Here is a 13219-nt window from a genome sequence, read left to right on the forward strand (position 1 = left end):
AATTTCTGTTTATTAAAGCCACACATTATAGTATGTCTGTTAAAACAGTATTAGATAACTTAGACAAAGCTCAAAGCAGACATTCTTTACTAATTAAGCTAAACTATTGTTTGGTTTGGAGCCCTGGCGGCACAGTGGTTAAAAGCTTGGCTGCTAACCAAAAGGTTGGCAGTTCAAATCCACCAGCCACTCCTTGGAAACCCTATGGGGCAGTGCTACTATGTCCTGTGGGTTCACTATGAGTCGGAATTTACTCAACAGCAACAGGTTTATTATTTGGTTTAAAGAAGACTGCAGAGAATATTTCTGGTTTAAGATTTAAAGACTATTTTAGGGCAATAGTTGTCAGGGGCTCAGCCTCCACAGGGTTTTCAATGGCTGATTTTTGAGAAGTAGATTGCCAGGACTTTCTTCCGATATGCCCCTGGATGGACACAACCCTCCAACCTTTCAGCTGGCAGCCGAGCAGGTAAACCATTTGCATCACCCGGGGACTCTTACTGGATTTAGGGCCTCCTCTTATCCAGCATAACTTCAGCTTAACATACATCTTAATCACATATGCAAATAAGATCTCATTCACAGGTACCAGGGACTAGGACTTGAACTTATCTTTTTAGGCATTATGGAAACAGACTAGAGGAGCTCTAGCTCAGCCTGGGAAGGAGTTGGGGAGCATCTGAGGGAAGGTGACCACTGAACCAAGTCTTAAAGGATGAGCAGAAACTGGGTGAAAGAGAGAGGACAGGGATGGAGAAAGGCAGGTCACTATGGGCAGGGACAGGATGCAGGAGTGACAGCGAGGGCCGGCGTGGCCAAGAACAGCCGGGGGAGTGGAGACAGGCTTCAGAGGGGAAGGGCTGCGAGACAAATTAAGAAACTTGGTCTTTGATGATGAAGCTGTGAGGGAACCATTGAAGGGCTTGGATCCAGGGAGCCATATGACTAGATCTGTATTCACGACGACCCATTCTGGGGAAGTACTTCAGAGGTGACCCAGTAAGGACACAGCTGAGTGACTGGGTGCAGGAATGAGGGACAAGAAGTCAGGAATGATTTCATGGTGGTCGGAATTCTCCAAAATATTCCCATGAAGGTACCCCTCCTCTCTTTCTCTCATTGAATCTCACCCAAATGTTTTCCAGGACGATGCACTTTGGGCGGCCTTCATGTTTGAAACAAGAGTTCTGCTTCTATGACTGTAATCAACATTATCCTTCAGATGTCACCTCCTCCTCAGAGAACTGTCCCCACACACACCCACCACCCCCTTGTGAGGTCAGGCCCAGCAGCCACATATGTACCACACGATGCTGTCGTGACGGGCTGGACCATAGTGACCTGGTGGTCGGCTGCCTCGGGTCAGCACAGTCAGGTTTAGAATGGGGCCTGCAGTGCATATGGGACTGTCTTTGCAGTAGACCCAGGAGAACAAGTAAATGGGATTGGTAGGATGGCCACCTCTGCCATCTGTGGAGGCTGATCTGCACAGGAGGCCACGGTGCAGTGGGGAGAGGCCTTGGACCTGAGAGAGAAGCACTGTGGGTATCTGCTGGACTTCCTGTTCTGGGCTTCTAGCCTTCCTGAGGTCCAGTTCACCTCCCATCCTTAGTCCCTCCAAATGTATCCTTATAATAAATTCCCACTTTTTAAATCCATCAGCTGGCCTATGGGAGTTTTTGATTATTCTTGCTGTTGAAAGAGCGTTGACTAAGACATGGCTGTCTTCTGGCCTCAATGATCTGATAAGTAGTTCTTTGTCCCCTTATATTGTTTTATGGCCCAAGACATGGTATGGTCACCTGAAGCCTGAGAAAAGAGGAAGCAGCCTTCTTGCCTGCTGTTTCCTTGAGGACTGCAGGTACCTCCTCCTCTCTGTCCCCAGTGGGCAGCATGTGAGGCAGCCAGAGGGCACTCCTGGCTTTCTGAATGGCAGAGTCCCCACCCTTGCTCAGTTCCCCACCTTCACCACCACCCACCACTCCTCAGGGCTGTTAGAGTTTTTGAGGAACAGCAAACTTCTGGGGATGTGTGAGTCAGGGGTGCAGTGGCCCAAGGAGCTGTCCCAAGGTAACCAGGGCTACTTATCCCAGGTCACCCAAAGAATTTCCCACAGAGGGCAGAAGATTCCTGGGATCAGCAAGAGGGCTACTTATCCCAGGGTGATCTGAGAATTTCCCACAGAGGGCAGAAGGTTCCAGGGGGTCAGCAGGAGAGCTGCTTATCCCAGGTCAACCAAACAATTCCCTGCAGGGGGCAGAAGGTTCCAGGCGTCAGCAGGAGGAAGAGAAGTGCAGATGTGCCTGCCGGAAAAGAGGAAGCAGAACAGGCCCTCATTTCCTGAGCAGATAAATATCAATCCCACTTTTTCTGATACCAACTGTGAGGATAATCAATCAGGCCTTTGAACCAGTTCAGTCATGACTGATGAACTGAAACCAGAAGAGACTTGAATTTTTAAAATTTGGATGAACCAGAACAATAATGGGAATAGGAAAAATTATGTGTTGAAGCCCTGGAATGGGAGACTCAGAAGAGGCATATAGTGAGCCCTTTCAGGAGCCTGATGCTGGAGATTGGATTATTGGCAGGACTGTGGAGAGTGCCACACACTCAAAGCAGTATGGTGGGCTGCCATCTTTGAGCAGGGCACTGCTGTTTCTGGCTCTGCTCAAAATCTGTCGGGCAAGAGATTTGGTTGCTATGCAACGTGTATGCTGCACTTGTTTTCTAAGAGGGAGGTTAGGTTTCTAGCAGGGCTTTGACCTGTAATTTTTCCCATTCCAGTTATCATTCTACTTCACCCAAATTTTAAAAACTCAGGTCTGTTTTAGTGTCACTTCCTGGGCCATGACTACACCAGGCAGAACCGGTTTGAAGCCCTGTAATAAACATAAATCTAAATCTCCACTTTTCATGGCTCTCCCACTCTTGTTCAGTTCTAACACCAGCTGCCTGTTCAGCACTTCTTCCTCTGACCTTAACCACCTGGAGCAAGATTAGTGAAAGGCCACAGTCCTCCAGATTGCCAATTAGGTCCAAGACTTTAGATGCCAGCCTCTAGCTTGAGAATCCTCTCTGGGATTCCTCACTTCTGACTACAGATTTGGGATTTTTCCACTGTTTCTTCAGGATGCCACCTGAAAGATCAGGGGCCTCCCTGGGCTCCCTCACCTCTGACCTGCTGGCTACAAATTTGGGGGTGCCCTCTACCCTCTCAGTATACCAACCATAATCTCAGGGGTCCCCAGGCCCCCTCACTTTTGACTTGCTGGCTCCTATTATTCCTTTGGATTTGTTAATATGCTGGAATGACTCACAGAAATCACTGAAAGTTCTCCTCTTCAATAGATCAGGAAGGAGATCAGGCAAAATGCAGAACAAGCCAAGGAACACTCAGATAAAGCAGTTGAAGAAATTAAAAAGGTTATTCAAGAACATAATGAAAAATTTAATAGCCTGCAAGAATCCATAGAGACCACAATCAGAAATTCAGAAGATTAACAATAAAATTACAGAATTAGACAACTGAGTAGAAAGTCAGAGCAGCAGAATTGAGGAAATGGAAGGCAGAATTAGTGAGATTGAGGATAAAACAATTGGCACCAATATATTAGACGAAAACCAGATAAAAGAATTTTTAAAAAGTGAAGAAACCCTAAGAATCATGTGGAACTCTATCAAGGGAAATAACCTACAAGTGATTAGAGTACCAGAACAGGGAGGGATAACAGACAATACAGAGAGAATTGTTGAAGATTCATTGGCAGAAAACTTACCTGATATTGTGAAAGATGAGAAGATATCTATCCAAGATGCTCATTGAACACCACATAAGGTAGATCTCAAAGGAAAGTCACCAAGACACATTATAATCACACTTGCCAAAACCAAAGATAAAGAGTTTTAAGAGCGGCTATGGATAAATGAAAAGTCACCTACAAAGGAGAGTCAATAAGAAGAGGCTCAGACTACTTGGCAGAAACCATGCAGGCAAGAAGGCAACGGGATGACTTACATAAAGCACTGAAGGAAAAAAAAATGCCATTCAAGAATCATATATCCAGCAAAACTGTCTCTCAAATATGAAGGTGAAATTAGGACATTCCAGATAAACAGTAGTTTAGGGAATTTGTAAAAACCAAACAAAAACTACAAGAAATACTAAAGGGAGTTCTCTGGTTAGAAAATCAATAATGTCAGATATCAGCCCAAGACTAGAACACAGGACAGAGCAACGAGATATCAACCCAGATAGGGAAATAACAAAAATAAATCAAGATAAAAAAACACTTAATACAGGGAAACAGTGATGTCATTATGTAAAAGATGACAACATTAGAACAATAAAGAGGGACTACAAACTGTAATCATAGATCTTTCGTATGGAGAGGAAGTCAAGGTGATATAAAGAAATAAAAATTTGGTTTAAACTTAGGAAATGGAGGTAAATATTAAAGTAACCACAAAGGAGACTAACAATCCTACACATCAAAATAAAATACAAGAAAAACATAAAAACTCAGCAAAAACAATGAATAAGAAGAAAAGACAATATAAAAACTACTCAGCACAAAAAAATTAAGTGGAAAAAAGAAACGGTCAGCAACACACAAAAAAAGTCGTCAAAATGACAGCACTAAACTCATACCTGTCCATAATTACACTGAATGTAAATGGACTAAATGCACCAATAAAGAAACAGAGAGTGGCAGAATGGATATATGCTGCCTACAAGAGACAACACCTTAGATTTAAAGACACATATAAACTAAAACTCCCAGGATGGAAAAAAATATATCAAGCAAACAACAATCAAAAAAGAGCAGGAGTGGCAATATTAATTTCTGACAAAATAGATTTAAAGTTAAATCCACCACAAAAGATAAGGAAGGACACTATATAATGAGTAACAGGACAATATACCATGAGGATAAATGATATTAAATATTTATGAACCCAGTGACAGGGGCTCAAGATACATAAAACGAACTCAAAATGAGATAGAAAGCTCCACAATAGTAGTAGGAGACTTCAACAAACCACTTTCGGTGGAGGACAGAGCATCCAAAAAGAAGCTCAATAAAGACATGGAAGATCTAAATGCTACAGTCAACCAACTTCACCTCATAGACATATACAGAACACTCCACCCAACAGCAGACAAGTATAGTTTCTTTTCCAGAGCACATGGAACATTCTCTAGAATAGACCACATATTAGGTCATAAAGCAAGCCTTAACAGCATACAAAACATCAAAATATGCAAAGCATCTTCTCTGACCATAAAGCCATAAAAGTAGAAATCAACAACAGAAAAAGCAGGGGAAAGAAATCAAACACTTGGAAACTGAACAACACCCTGCTCAAAAGTGACTGGGCTCTAGAAGACACTAAGGATGGAATAAAGGAATTCATAGAATCCAATGAGAATGAAAACGCTTCCCATCAGAACCAGTGGGACACAGCTAAAGCAGTGCTCAGAGCTCAATTTATAGCAATAAATGCACACATCCAAAAAGAAAGGGCCAAAATCAAATAATTATCCCTACGACTTGAACAAATAGGAAAGGAGCAATAGAAGAAAATCTCAGGCACCAGAAGAAAGAAATAATAAAAATTAGAGCACAATTCAATAAAATAGAGAACAGAAAAACAATGGAAAGAACAGAAGCTGGTTCTTTGAAAAAATTAACAAAATTGATAAATCATTGGCCAAACTGACAAAAGAAAAACAGGAGAGGAGACAAATAACCTGAATAAGAAATGAGATGGACAATATCACAACAGACCCAACTGAAATTAAAAGAATCGTATCAGACTACCATAAAAAATTGTTACTCTAATAAATTTGAAAACCGAGAAGAAAGGGGTGAATTTCTAGAAACACATTACCTATCTAAACTAACACAAACAGAGGTAGAACAACTAAATAAATCCATAACAAAAGAAGAGACTGAAAAGGTAATTAAAAAACTCCCAACGAAAAAAAAGCCCTGGCCTGGGCACCTTCACTGCAGAGTTCTACCAAACTTTCAGAGAAGAGTTAACACCACTACTACTAAAGGTATTTCAGAGCATAGAAAAGGACAGAATACTCCCAAACTCATTCTACGAAGCCAGCATATCCCTGATACCAAAACCAGCTAAAGACGCCACAAAAAAAGAAAATTACAGACCTATATCCCTCATGACCGTAGATGCAAAATTCCTCAACAAAATTTTAGCCAATGGAATTCAACAACATATCAAAAAAATAATTCACCATGACCAAATGGGATTCATACCAGGTGTGCAGGGATGGTTCAACATTAGAAAAACAATCAGTGTAATCTATCACATTAATAAAAAACAAGAAACACATGATCTTATCAATTGACACAGAAAAGGCATTTGACAAAGTCTAACACCCATTCATGATAAAAACTCTCAGCAAAATAGGAATAGAAGGGAAATTCCTCAACATAATAAAGGGCATTTATACAAAGCCAATATCCAAAATCCTAAATGGAGAGCATCTGAAAGCATTCCCCTTGAGATCGGGAACCAGACAAGGATGCCCTTTATCACCCCTCTTATTCAACATTTTGCTGGAGGTCCTTGCCAGAGCGATTAAGCTGGATAAAGAAATAAAGGGCATCCAGATTGATAAGGAAGAAGTGAAAGTATCTCTATTTGCAGATGACATGATCTTATACACAGAAAACCCTAAAGAATCCTCAAGAAAACTACTGAAACTAAAAGAAGAGTTCAGCAGAGTATCAGGATACAAGATAAACATACAAAAATCAGTTGATCCCTCTACACCACCAAAGAGAAAGTCGAAGAGGAAATCACCAAATCAATACCATTTACCCTAGCTCCCAAGAGGATAAAATACTTAGGAATAAATTTAACCAGAGATGTAAAAGCAGAAAAATTTAACCAGAGATGTAAAAGCAGAAAAACATACCTTGCTCATGGATAGGAAGACTCAACATTGTAAAAATGTCTATTCTACCCAAAGCAATCTATAGATACAATGCAATTCCAATCCAGATTCTAACAACGTTGTTTAATGAGATGGAGAAACAAATCACCAACTTCGTATGAGAGAGAAAGAGGCCCTGGATAAGTAAAGCATTCCTGAAAAAGGAAAACAAAGTGGGGGCCTCATACTACCTGATTTTAGAATCTGTTACACCACCACAGTAGTCAAAACAGCCTGGTACTGGCACAACAAGATACCTAGACCAATGGAACAGAATTGAGAATCCAGACATAAATTCATCCACATATGAGCAGCTGATATTTGACAAAGGCCCGAAGTCACTGAAGTGGGAAAAGACAGTCTCTTTAAGAAATGGTGCTGGCATAACTGGATACGCATCTGCAAAAAAATGGAACAAGACCCATACCCCACACCATGCACAAAAACGAACTCAAAATGGATCGAAGACCTAAATATAAAATCTAAAACAATAAAGATCATGGAAGAAAAAACCGGGACAACACTAGGAGCCCTAATACATGGCATAAAAAGTATACAAAACATTACCAACAATGCACGAACACCAGAAGAGAAACTATATAACTGGGAGCTGCTAAAAATCAAACACCTGTGCTCATCCAATGATTTCACCGAAAGAGTAAAAAGATTACCTACAGACTGGGAAAAGTTTTTAGCTATGACATTTCATATCAGTGTCTGATCTATAAAATCTACATGACACTGCAAAAACTCAACAACAAAAAAGGCAAACAAACCAATTAAAAAATGGGCAAAGGATATGAACAGGCGCTTTACCAAAGAAGACATTCAGGCAGCTAACAAACACATGTGGAAATGCTCACAATCATTAGCCATCAGAGAAATGCAGATCAAAACTGCAATGAGATATCATCTCACTCCAACAAAGCTGGCATTAATCCAAAAAAAAACACAAAATAATAAATGTTGGAGAGATTGTGGAGAGACTGAAACACACACTGCTGGTGGGAATGTAAAAGGGCACAACCAATTTGGAAATCAATTTGGCACTTCCTTAAAAAGCTAGAAATAGAGCTACCATACGATCCAGCAATCCCACTCCTTGGAGTATATCCTAGGAAAATAAGACCCTTTCCAAGAACACACATATGCACACCCATGTTTGTTGCAGCACTGTTTACAATAGCAAAAAGATGGAAGCAACCAATGTGCCCATCGATGTATGAATGGATAAATAAATTATGGTATATTCACACAATGGAATACTACACATTGATGAAGAACAATGATGAATCCATGAAACATTTCATAACGTGGAGGAATCCGAAAGGTATTATGCTGAGTGAAATTAGTCTGTTGTAAAAGGACAAATATTGTATGAGACCACTATTATAAGAACTCAAGAAATAGTTTAAACACAGAAGAAAATATTCTTTGATGGTTACGAGGGTGGGGAGGGAAGGAAGGAGGGGGGTATTCACTAAGTACATAGAAGACAAGAACTATTTTAGTTGAAGGAGAAGACAACGCACAATACAGGAGAGGTCAGCACAACTGGACTAAACCAAAAGCAAAGAAGTTTCCTGAATAAATTGAACAGGGTAGCAGGGGTGGGGGTCTGGGGACCATGGTTTCAGGGGATATCTAGGTCAACTGGCATAATAAAATCTTGTAAGAAAACATTCTGCATCCCACTTTGGTGAGTGGCGTCTGAGGTCTTAAACATTAGCAAGCAGCCATCTAAGATGCATCAATTGGTCTCAACCCACCTGGAGCAAAGGAGAATGAACACCAAAGATGCAAGGTAATTGTGAGCCCAAGAGACAGAAAGGGCCACATAAATCAGAGACTACATCAGCCTGAGACCAGAAGAGCTGGATGGTGCCCGGCTACAACCGATGACTGCCATGACAGGGAACACAAGAAAGAATCCCTGATGGAGCAGGACAGCAGTGGGATGCAGACCTCAAATTCTTGTAAAAAGGACCAGACTTAATGGTCTGACTGAGACTAGAAGGACCCCAGAGGTCATGGCCCCCAGATCTTCTGTTAGCCCAAGACAGGAACCATTCCCAAAGCCAACTCTTCAGTCAGGGATTGGACTGGACTAAAAGATAGGAAATGATACTGGTGAGGAGTGAGCTTCTTGGATCAAGCAGACACATAAGACTATGTGGGCAGGTCCTGTCTGGAAGGAAGATGAGAGGGCAGAGGGAGACAGAAGCTGGCTGAATGGACACAGGGAATACAGGATGGAGAGGAGGAGTATGCTGTCTCATTGTGGGGAGAGCAACTAGGAGTACATAACAAGATGTATATAAATTTTTGTATGAGAGACTGACTTGATTTACAAACTTTCACTTAAAGCACAATAACAACAACAAAAAAGAAATCAGAAAGTTCTATATTTAACGATTATGGCTTTATTATAGCAAAAAAGGATATAAACAAAGAGGCACATAGGGTGAGGTCTGGGAGGGTTGCTAACATGAAGACTCCATGTCCCAAAAAGGGCCACACCACCCTTCCATATTCATCAACGTCTATCACCAACCAGGAAGCCCATGAACCTCCATGTCCAGAGCCTTTAACCGGGCCTCAATGCATAGGCATGGTTGGTTGAATCATCTCCCTCCCACCCTTGGCCAGGTGTTATAAGCCACATGGTGGTCTTTCTGGTCAGGCCAGTCTCCACTCCTTAGCTCAAACCCTCAGGTGTGGTCAGCAGGCCTTAACAAAAGCACTTCAATTATTCAGAAAATTCTAAGGGTTTAGAGTTATCTCCCAGGGACCAAGGGTAAAGACCAAATTACATTGTTGGTGTTGTTCAGTATTGCAGCTTGAGTTTTTTCTTCAGCTCTTTCAGTTTGAGAAATGCCGAGGGTGTTCTTCCCTTTTGATTTTCTATCTTTAGGTCTTTGCACATGTCATTATAATACTTTGTCTTCTCTAGCCGCCTTTTGAAATCTTCTGTTTAGCTCTTTTACTTCATCATTTCTTCCTTTCAATTTAGTTACACAACATTCAAGAGCAAATTTCAGAGTCTCTTCTGACATCCATTTTGGTCTTTTCTTTCTTTCCTGCCTTTTTAATGACCTCTTGTTTTCTTCGTGGATGATGTCTTTGATGTCATTCCATAACTTGTCTGGTCTTCAGTCAGTAGTGTTCAATGTGTCAGATCTATTCTTGAGACGGTCTCTAAATTCAGGTGAGATATACTCAAGGTCATACTTTGGCTCTTGTGAACTTGTTCTAATTTTCTTGAACTTGCATATGAGCAATTGATGTTCTGTTCCGCAGTCAGACCCTGGCCTTGTTCTGACTGAGGATATTGAACTTTTCCATTGCCTCTTTCCACAGATGTAGTCGATTTGATTCCTGTGTATTCCATCTGTCGAGGTCCTTGTGTATAGTCACTGTTTTTGTTGGTGAAAAAATGTATTTGCAGTGGAGAATTTGTTGGTCTTGCAAAATTCTATCATGCAATCTCTGGGGTCATTTCTATCATCAAGGCCATATTTTCCAACTACTAGTCCTTTGTTTCCAACTTTCAAATTCCAATCATCAGTAATTCTCAATGCATCCTGATAGCAAAAGTTGGTAAAAATCCTCAATTTCTTCATCTTTGGGCTTAGTGGTTGGTGCATAAATTTGAATAATAGTCCTATTAACTGGTCTTCCTTGTTGGTGTATGGATATTAACCTATCACTGACGACATTGTACTTCAGGATAGATTTTGAAATGTTCTTTTTGACAATGAATGCAATGCCATTCCTCTTTAAGTGTTCATTCTTGGCATAGTACGCCACGTGATTGATGCAAAATGGCCAATACCAGTCTGTTTAAGATCACCAAGGCCTAGGATTTTGATCTTTAGATATTCCATTTCATTTTTGAGGATTTCCAATTTTCTCAGATTCATACTTTGTACATTCCACGTTCCAATTATTAATGGATGTTTGCAGCTGTTTCTTCTCATTTCGAGTCGTGACACATCAGCAAATGAAAGCTTGACTCCATCCACGTCATTAAGGTCGACTCTACTTTGAGGAGGCAGCTCTTCCCCAGTCATCTTCTGAGTGCCTTCCAAGCTGGGGGCTCATCTTCCAGACTGTATCAGACAATGTTCCGCTGCTATTCATAAGGTTCTCACTGGCTAATGCTTTTCAGAAGTAGACTGCTGGGTTCTTCTTCCTAGTCTGTCTTAGTGTGGAAGCTCAGCTGGAACCCGTCCGCCATGGGTGACCCTGCTGGTATTTGAATGCTGGTGGCATAGCTTCTAGGATACAGCAACATGCAAGCCCCCACAGTACAACAAACTGACAGACACGTGGGGGAAATTACCTTGGGTAAAGTTAAAATCTTTTCCCTGTACTTTGCCTCTTCTGGAAGCCCTCCAGCCCGGCTGCCTGCCAGCCCTATGCCTTCCAAGGCTGCCCCAAGAGCACCCCTGCTCTGAGAGGCCTACAGCCAACTTGGCCTGCTCCTCCCCCCCCACTGCCCCCCCCCCCCCCGCCATGAGTTCCATTCAACAGAAGTTTCAACTCCTCCTCTCACTAGTGCCCAGGACCAGCCCTGAGTCCTACCTGCTCTTCCAGCCTGGGGCTGGGGGAGGGGGAAGGAGGAGCCTGAGGCTGACTAGGCAGCCTGAGGGTGGCTTGTTCCATCAGGTATCCTACCTGGGAAGAAGAGGGCTTGTGGCCTGGACTCCTGGTTTGTCCACTGCCTCAGGAAAGTCCTCCTCTGTGCCTCAGTTTTTCTACCTGTCAAATAGATTAATTCTCTTCATCAACTCTTCTGCCTTCAGGCTGAAGAAGAGGCTTGGTATGTTTTGTTTTTCTTGGGGAAATTTTACTGTTATGGACTGAATTGTGTCCTCCAAAAACATGTGTTGTAAATCCTAACCCCCATACCTGTGGCTGAGGAGCCCTGATGGTGCAGTGGTTAAGCACCTGGTTGCTCATTGAAAGCTCAGCAGTTTGAGCCCACCAGCTGCTCCTCGGGAGAAGGATGTGGCAGGCTGCTTCCTAAAGATTACAGCCTTGGAAACCCTACGGGGCAGTTCTCCCCTGTCCTATAGGGTTGCTATGAGAACCCACCATGGCAACCGGTGGGAGTATCTGTGGTTGTAGATGGGTTTTCTTTTGGGAATGGGTTTTCTTCGTTACGTTAACGCGGCAGTATTCACGTTGAGCGGGTGTTAAGTCATTCCCTGTTAAGACATAAAAGGGCAAATTAAGCAAGCACATTCTGAAGGAATGATGCGGTCACCAAGGAACCGAAGAACAGAAGCTGAAAAGAGACAAGGACTTTCCCCCAGAGCCCACGGAGAGAGAGCTTTCCCCTGGAGTCACTGCACTGAATTTGGACTTCTAGCCTCCTAAACTGTGAGAAAATAAATTTCTGTTTGTTAAAGTCACCCACTTGTATTTCTGTTACAGCTGCACTAGACAACTAAGATGCTTACCTGCAAAGTACAGTGTTTTTTTATCATAGACACTTACGAAAACAATAGCAGTAGCATTTGATTGAGTTAATTAGAATAATTGGGAAGACAGAAAAATTGGGAGATGAGCCCTAGGGGCCTGGTGGCCTGGAGGCCTGGGCTGCTTATTTCCCAATGTCCCCAGGCTTTCTAGAACCCGTCAGAAAGCTGTGGAGCTAAATGCCTCCACCACAGGTGCACTCAAGTCAGAAAACACAAAAGGCTAAATGGCAGCTCCTCATTGCACTGTCAAGTTCCTGGGTGGTGCAAACAGTGAATACACTTGGCTGCTAACCTAAAGGTTGGGGGCTCGAGTTCACCCAGAGGCCCCTTGGAAGAAAGGCCTGGCGATCTGAAAAATAAGCCACTGAAAACCCTGTGAAGCGCAGATACACGTGGGGTCACCAAGAGTTGGGGTCGACCAGATGGCACCTAGTTAAATCGTACCACATGTGGACTATAACAAGCAGGGAAAGGGTTATTTCCTTCCTGTTGGTGAGTAAGGATGTCCCTGGATGGCAAAAATGGTTTAAGATCGACTACTAAATTCAAGATTGTTGATTCAAATCCACCCAGCAGTGCCACAGAAGAAAGACCTGGCAATCTGCTTCTGTAAAGACAACAGCCAAGATAACCCTATGGAACAGTCCTATTGTGTAACCCACGGGGTCGCCGTGAGTTGGAATGGACTGATGGCTTGGCTTGGCTGGTGAATGAGGATGGGACTAAAGTTGGCAAGTTATCGCCAGGTGAGTAACTCTAA

The sequence above is a fragment of the Loxodonta africana genome, chromosome 15 (assembly GCF_030014295.1).
Source record: "Loxodonta africana isolate mLoxAfr1 chromosome 15, mLoxAfr1.hap2, whole genome shotgun sequence".
NCBI lineage: Eukaryota > Metazoa > Chordata > Mammalia > Proboscidea > Elephantidae > Loxodonta > Loxodonta africana.